At 38.5% G+C, this 6753-nt stretch overlaps 1 long non-coding RNA gene across 1 annotated transcript; it reads left to right on the top strand.

Annotated features, from left to right (window-relative positions):
* Positions 1 to 4340: 4340 nt before the first annotated feature.
* Positions 4341 to 5341, top strand: LOC109200323 (uncharacterized). The gene is made up of 3 exons (XR_002060500.2): positions 4341 to 4363; positions 4547 to 4813; positions 5290 to 5341. It is a non-coding gene; the product is annotated as an uncharacterized LOC109200323 (long non-coding RNA).
* The last annotated feature ends 1412 nt before the right edge of the window (positions 5342 to 6753 follow it).

Below are 6753 nucleotides of genomic sequence, written 5' to 3'. Positions count from 1 at the left end.
GACAGGAATAAAAAGGACCGAGCTTGGAGGCACAGAAGTGAGGAGATCGGGCAACCTGGTAAGTTCATTCATTCTCCTTTTTAATTTTCAGACTGACCCGATAAAGCCGCGCAAAAGCTAGCAAGCCCGCCTACTGTCCCGCTATTTTCCCACTGATGTACAAATACCTTTCCGCTAACAAGATAATGTGTTTATTCAGAGGACATCTGCAGCACAACACATCTGGCACAACTTCCTCCCACATTTCCGGTCCACGTGCCTGGAAAGATGCAATTTTGAGGCTCGATGGGTTTTTCTTGGACACGGGTTGAGGTGCGAATGTGCACGTGTCAAATTAGGGGCGTTAGGGCGTTTCGCTCGCCTCTATGGCGTTCGGTGTGAACGCAGCCTAATAATTAACGTATGAACAAAATAAAGTTCAACATCAGTAACATAGCACCCACCCAGCTGTATAGAAACTCCGTCATGCTAGCTAGCACGCAGTACGAAAATGTCAGCATACCAAAAATAAACTCCACCTAAAGTTGGTTTATATCTGACTCAGATAGACTGCAGGTCATAACTTCTTACCTGAAGTTCAGTTCACCTGACACGCGGACCGGCGGCCGCTTCGGGTCTCTCCTCTTGTCTCCCTTTTCCTTCATCCACCTGCTGGCTTCCACCACTTGCTAATGTTATTGAATCTGTGGAAGCTCCGCGATATCCACCACACGAAGTAACGAGTAACGAGCCTATCTAAATCCCAGTAACGAGTAACGCGTTCCTGGTTTTGGCATAATAACTAGTTACCGTGCTCGTTACCACAATAATAACGTAGTTACTGTAACGCGTTACTTAATAACGCGTTAGTCCCAACACTGGTCATCACAAATAAATTACTAGACATGGAGGTAGAACCGCAGGCTTGGGTGAGTTTGGTAGATTGTATTCTTATGTTGTTGCATTTTGAGTTTTGTATTTGCTTACTTAAAGATTTTATTACTAGTTAGTTTAATTGAATTATATTCTCAGGACTTAGTTTTAGTTATTTGGGTTCTCTTCCTGATATAGTTTGTTATATTTGTTCCAAGGGCTTAGATTTGGCATGGACGGAAGGGACATGTCCCCACCAATATCCAGCGATCATTGAATTGTCCCCACCAATAATTTGATCTCTTCGAGTAAAGAAAAACAAAACCGATAGAAAGAAAAACCGATCTGTCAACGTCTCATTCATCCAGCGGTGCAGAAAGAGTTAAATTACGTTCTCTACTGGAGTCCTACATCATGTGACAAATATGGCCAATGTGATTGGCTGTGCCTTTCAGGGAGCTCTGTTTAGTTTTAGCAGCGGCAAGCCTGCACTGCGAGGACCTGCAAGGAGGAGAGGAGGATGGCAGCAAAAGGAAGAACCTGGATATAAGAAAGTATTTTTTAAAGAAACCTGTAAGTCACTTAAGTCAAGTTCACTCATAAAATGTGTCCGTCATAATAACTTTACAATCTGGAGAATCCCGAATTTCATTGCCCCTCCCGAAAATATCCCGGAGCCACCATTCTCCCCAGTTTCTCCCGATTTTCCACCCAGATAACAAATTGAAAAACCATATCCCAGCTTGGCACTGCCAATTCCAGTTTCCATCAATGGCTACTACTACTGCAGCTACTTAGTTTTAATATTACTCTTATTACTCTTTCTGGGTTGCAAAATAAACTTTTAACATATTTTCAGGCGAGAATGTAGCTGTGTAAACTTCAAATATCTGTGTTATTGTACTTCCATTATAATCAATCAGCTCCCTTTTGTCCACTTAAAATATGTTTACAGAACTATTTTTGTATTGTTGCAATTTCAGCTGTCCTCTTGGCCAGATTACTCTTAAAGAGAAATTTTTAAAGTACACAATTTTTTTTAACTGCATAAATAAAGGATACATAAAAGTCACTGCCAAAAACTGATTGCGGCTTCTACCTTGTTACAGGAATGTTGTTTGTTGCTCAAGATGACTTGACATAATTCATGAGGAAATATTTGACATATGTTTCACATATTATAGATCAACAAGTTATTTATAGCACCGGAAATCAGTTTTGGCAGACAATCACTTTTTGGCACAACACCTGGTCCTCAGGTGGACGCAGCCTCTGAATTTGGACACCCCCGGCCTGTTTCTGGCCGGACAGTAATAACGGTGACATTTAACTTATTTTATCTGATAAACAAACATTGTAAAATTCAAGTTTACATATATATATATATATATATATATATATATATATATATATATAGTTTATTAGTCCTTTATTATTCAGGTAAAAATCTCATTGAGATTTAAAATCTCATTTCCAAGAGAGACCTGGCATCATGGCAACAAAAGTGACATACCACATAGGTATATAACATTTAAAACAAATATATATATATATATATATATATACACCACTCCACCCCCCAACAGCCCTTTTAATGTCTCCATATTCTGAGGTCTCAAGGTGGTAAGTATGTGCTAGGCTTTGGCCCACATCAGTCTAAAATTGTATGTAACCGTGAATAACGTGTTGCCATGTCAGTAATTTAACATTATATAATTCACATATAAAACTATGAATTGTAGAATATGCTATTCATGCATAGGCAAGTTTTTATTCCTTTGTTATCAAGAAGCAAAGACAAAAAGGAAAAAAAAAAGAAACAGGCCAGGGTTCGGTGGTTGAATCATCCGTCCCCACCAATGCCAAAACCAAATCTACGCCCTTGTTTTGTTCCTCTTTTCAGTCATCTTGCTTAAGTCTTGTTACGTTTCTTCTGTGTCAAGTTTTGATGTTTGGAATTTGAGCAACAAATATTTATCTGTGCCATGTAGTATTCTTGTCCTTAACAGTTAACACTGCATATGTTACAGCTGTACTTTTCTAACCTGCATGCTGCTGTGCATGACATTAATGTTGAACATAAAATGTGGTATTTTTGTTTGAGATTCTGGTCGTGGGATGAGTTTCTCTGACAAACCTGCCACGCAATGGATGACTATGTTGTTCTATTGTCATTCTGATTTCCCAGTACGTGAAACAACTCATATATTTCAGTATCTTAGTTGTAGTCTTTTAATGCAAAGACCTTTATTCCTCTGTCTTGCTTGAAGTAAGTATTTTCTAACATTTCACTCTACACTTCCTCATTTATATATAAAAAAAACACACAGCGGACTTTTATTCACAACCACAGGAGTGTCAGATGCTGTAATACTTTATAAACCCTGTTGATCTTTAACTGTATGGCATGTTTAATTGCACACATTTCCTGAATGCTTTATAAATATATAAAGAAGTTTGTTTGCATATGTATAAAGCTCAGTGTCTGACATGATGTCAAACCCTGATCTAGCAGCACATTGGAAGTGTGAAAAAGAAGTTGACTTCATCAACCACATGCTAACTGTCATATCATGGTCTCCTAGTCTCCTAACTTCCTGCTCAAGTTTAGTTTTTCTCCCTATCTCTCTCTTCTGTGCATGTGTGTCTGTCTATGGACAGGACCCACTACAGGTTCCTGCCTCTGGTGAACGCACCTGCAGCAACCTGCCACCACATCATCTCATCAGGAGCCACTATAAGGCGTTAGCTGAGATCCTTCTTTTCTGTTTTTTTTTTTTTTTTAAGCATTATTGTTCTAACAATTGCCCAGAGAAAATCTACATTCAGGCTTGAATTATTTGCTACCTCTCGTTTGAACCCCAGATTTTATGTAGTGTAAAATAAGACAGACAATGATAAATTTGCCTTTTTTTTTTCTTTGAATTGTTTTTAAATTAAACCGTTGGTGACACTCTTGTATCTTAAAACACTACGACAATCATTTCCAACATAATCATCTGAGCAGTTACATTTAGTTTCAGAAGCAGGGATCATATATATGTCAGCTCTGCATACTGTCCCAGTAAAACAGGAAGTGCAGCAGTAAAAATAAGACTGTATCAGTGTCCTCATGTAGGGCTAAAAGAGAAGTAGCAGTGAAGGGCTGAACACATAAAACAAGGTTGCAGAAAGCCTCTACTCCATAATCAGGTGAAATATACTGTTTTCTCACTTCTCTGTTTCCACTTGTGTCATGTTTCTGTCCGTAGCAGTGACAGACTTTCAGACTCAGTGTGAGGATGGGGCTCATGTGCTCAGTGTGCTGTCCTATTCTGTGAGTATAAGTAACTTCCTTTGTTGCCTGATAAGACTGACTATATTGAGTGTGAAATGTTTGTCCAACTATTGCTGCTAATGGTAAAATTCATTCATTAAAAAGGCTTTATTTGTGACATTGACCACTGATGATTGAATGATATGAATCTTTCTTACAGTGCTGAATATTACCTCTGCTGTGGAGACGCTCAAGGTAACTGAACACTTTCTTCCTTTTTATTTTCTATGGATTTATGTGTAAATACATTTTTTTCTTCATTTTTACACATTATTTTCTGTTGTAAATACATAATAATTGCCTGTAAAGTGAGAAATCTTCCTCTTCATGAAAGCAAAACCTGATCTGAACTTTTTCTATGTATTCATTGAATTTTAGATGCTGAGCTGAGCCTTAAACCAAACGTGTCCCATTTATTTGCTGGAGAGTCTGTAACCTTCATCTGTGACATGAGAGAGGGAAATGCCACTGACTGGCTTTACAAATTCAACTGGAATGATCAAGAAATGGTCCAATTCAATAAAAGTAGCTCCTACTCACTTTACCTGACAGCAGAGCTGAGTGGGAATTATCAATGTATTGGTCGCCACAATGGCTTGAAAGATTTTACAAAACAGAGTAATAACCTGACTCTGTCCATATCAGGTAAGCTACTGTATCATATTTATTAGAGTTTCAATTTATGTTATTCCAAGTTTCTGTTTGTATTTTCTTTTATTCTTGTTGATGTAATGATCTCTGCACAGCAGGGCGTGGAGAGTAACAATAAGCAGAAATTTCCTGCTAAGTTAAAAACTCAGAGTCGACCTGTGAAGGCTGCAAATGTAGCAGGAAGTAAATATATAAAGTAAGATGATGCTTTTAGCTGAGTGTTGTGACAACTGGTGAAGGTGACACCAAATTAGGAAGCAGTGTGAACTTTAGCGCATGACATACAGTGAAGTGTATGTTATATATAGTGTGATATGATTGAAGTGAGAAGAATTGGTCACATGAGATGCTGCCTTCATGAATTACTTCACAGCCTTTTTATTCTACATATTACGAGAAACTGTTAACGTTGAGTTTTTCCCAGAAAAAAATGCATGAATAACAAAAACAACATATTCTAAATCAAACAGCACACAGACCCACGGCGACTATAACAGCAGACAAGACAACTATTCCAGTGGGGGCTCAGTGACACTGACCTGCTCTGTTCAGGGCTCTGCTGGTTGGACATTTGATTGGTTCAGACAAATCCCAGATTCTCATGAAGTAGCAAATAATACGAACACTTCAAAACTGCAAAACTTTATTCGTGTCTCAGACGAAGGCATCTATCGGTGCAGAGGAAGAAGAGGAAACCCAGTTTTCTTCACAAACCTCAGCAAAGTGTATCACATTCAGAAAACATGTGAGTTTAATAACTTTTTGTAAGAAATAAAAGGACAAACATTTATGATGACCAAACTTTTTTCTGTATTAATTCATGTTTGGTATGAAAAGTGTCCAACAGGGCCTTTGTGACTCTGCAACAGAACTGGACTCAGATATTCAGCGGTGAGATGATCACCATCAAATGTGAGATCCAAGAGGAGAAAACACTGAGTGGCAGTATGAATGGAGAACAACAAGCTCAAAAACACCTCCCACACACAGTGAATACAACATCAGCAGGGCTTCATTTTCCTACAACGGCAATATTGGTGTAAGGTAGAAGAGACTGTTCTTCTCAACAGCTTGGAGTGATGCTTTTACACTAAAAGTCTGTAAGTAAAATCATCTTTGAGTTATTTTATCTACTCTTTTCATCTGACCAGCTACAGAAAACATCTTTATTTTACTCTAACAAACAGCAAACAAACCCAGACCCACAATTACTGCTGATAGGAGAACAATACCAGCTGGAGGCAATGCAACACTCAGCTGCTCTGTGGGGAGCTACAATGAGTGGAAATACTTCTGGTTCAGACGTGTCTCAGTCTTTACAGAAATCAGGTGATTAGAAACAAAGAACCAGATCAAATGATCACTGTCACACAGGGAGGTATCTACTACTGCAAGGGAGGGAGAGGAAACCCGTTTCTTCACAGAGGACAGTGATCCAATCACTATTGAAAAAAGAGGTGAGTTTAAGAGTTTTAATTTGGATTAACATGGATGCAGAAATATTTAAAACTGGACCAATTAGATTTTTGTTTTTGTAAACAGTTTCCAACAAAGCAGTTGTGTCCCTGGAGCCCAGCTGGCCTCTGATATTCAGTGGCGAGAAGATCACTGTTAGATGTCAGATTTATTTAGGTAGACGCACTGAGTGGGATGAGTGGAGCAAACCCGACTCAAGCACAGTTCTGGCAAATAATGCATCCATCAATTTATGCATCTGTGATCAGCAGTGGAAGCTACAGGTGTATGGGTAAAAACAAACAGGAGCTGTACTCTGTGACAGAGTGGAGTGATGTCATCACACTGACAGTCTCTGGTAAGAAACTTTAGTTTTGTTATGTCTATATAAAACACAAGGTAACATTGTAAATAACTACATAGTGTGAGGCATTAGTGATTTGTTGGTGCACATTGATTATTCATAAAACCGTATGGAA

This window comes from Oreochromis niloticus, unplaced genomic scaffold, assembly GCF_001858045.2.
Source record: "Oreochromis niloticus isolate F11D_XX unplaced genomic scaffold, O_niloticus_UMD_NMBU tig00007810_pilon, whole genome shotgun sequence".
In the NCBI taxonomy this organism is placed as follows: Eukaryota; Metazoa; Chordata; class Actinopteri; order Cichliformes; family Cichlidae; genus Oreochromis; species Oreochromis niloticus.
Note: the sequence above shows the minus strand (reverse complement) of the source record. Positions and strands in the feature narration are given on the sequence as shown.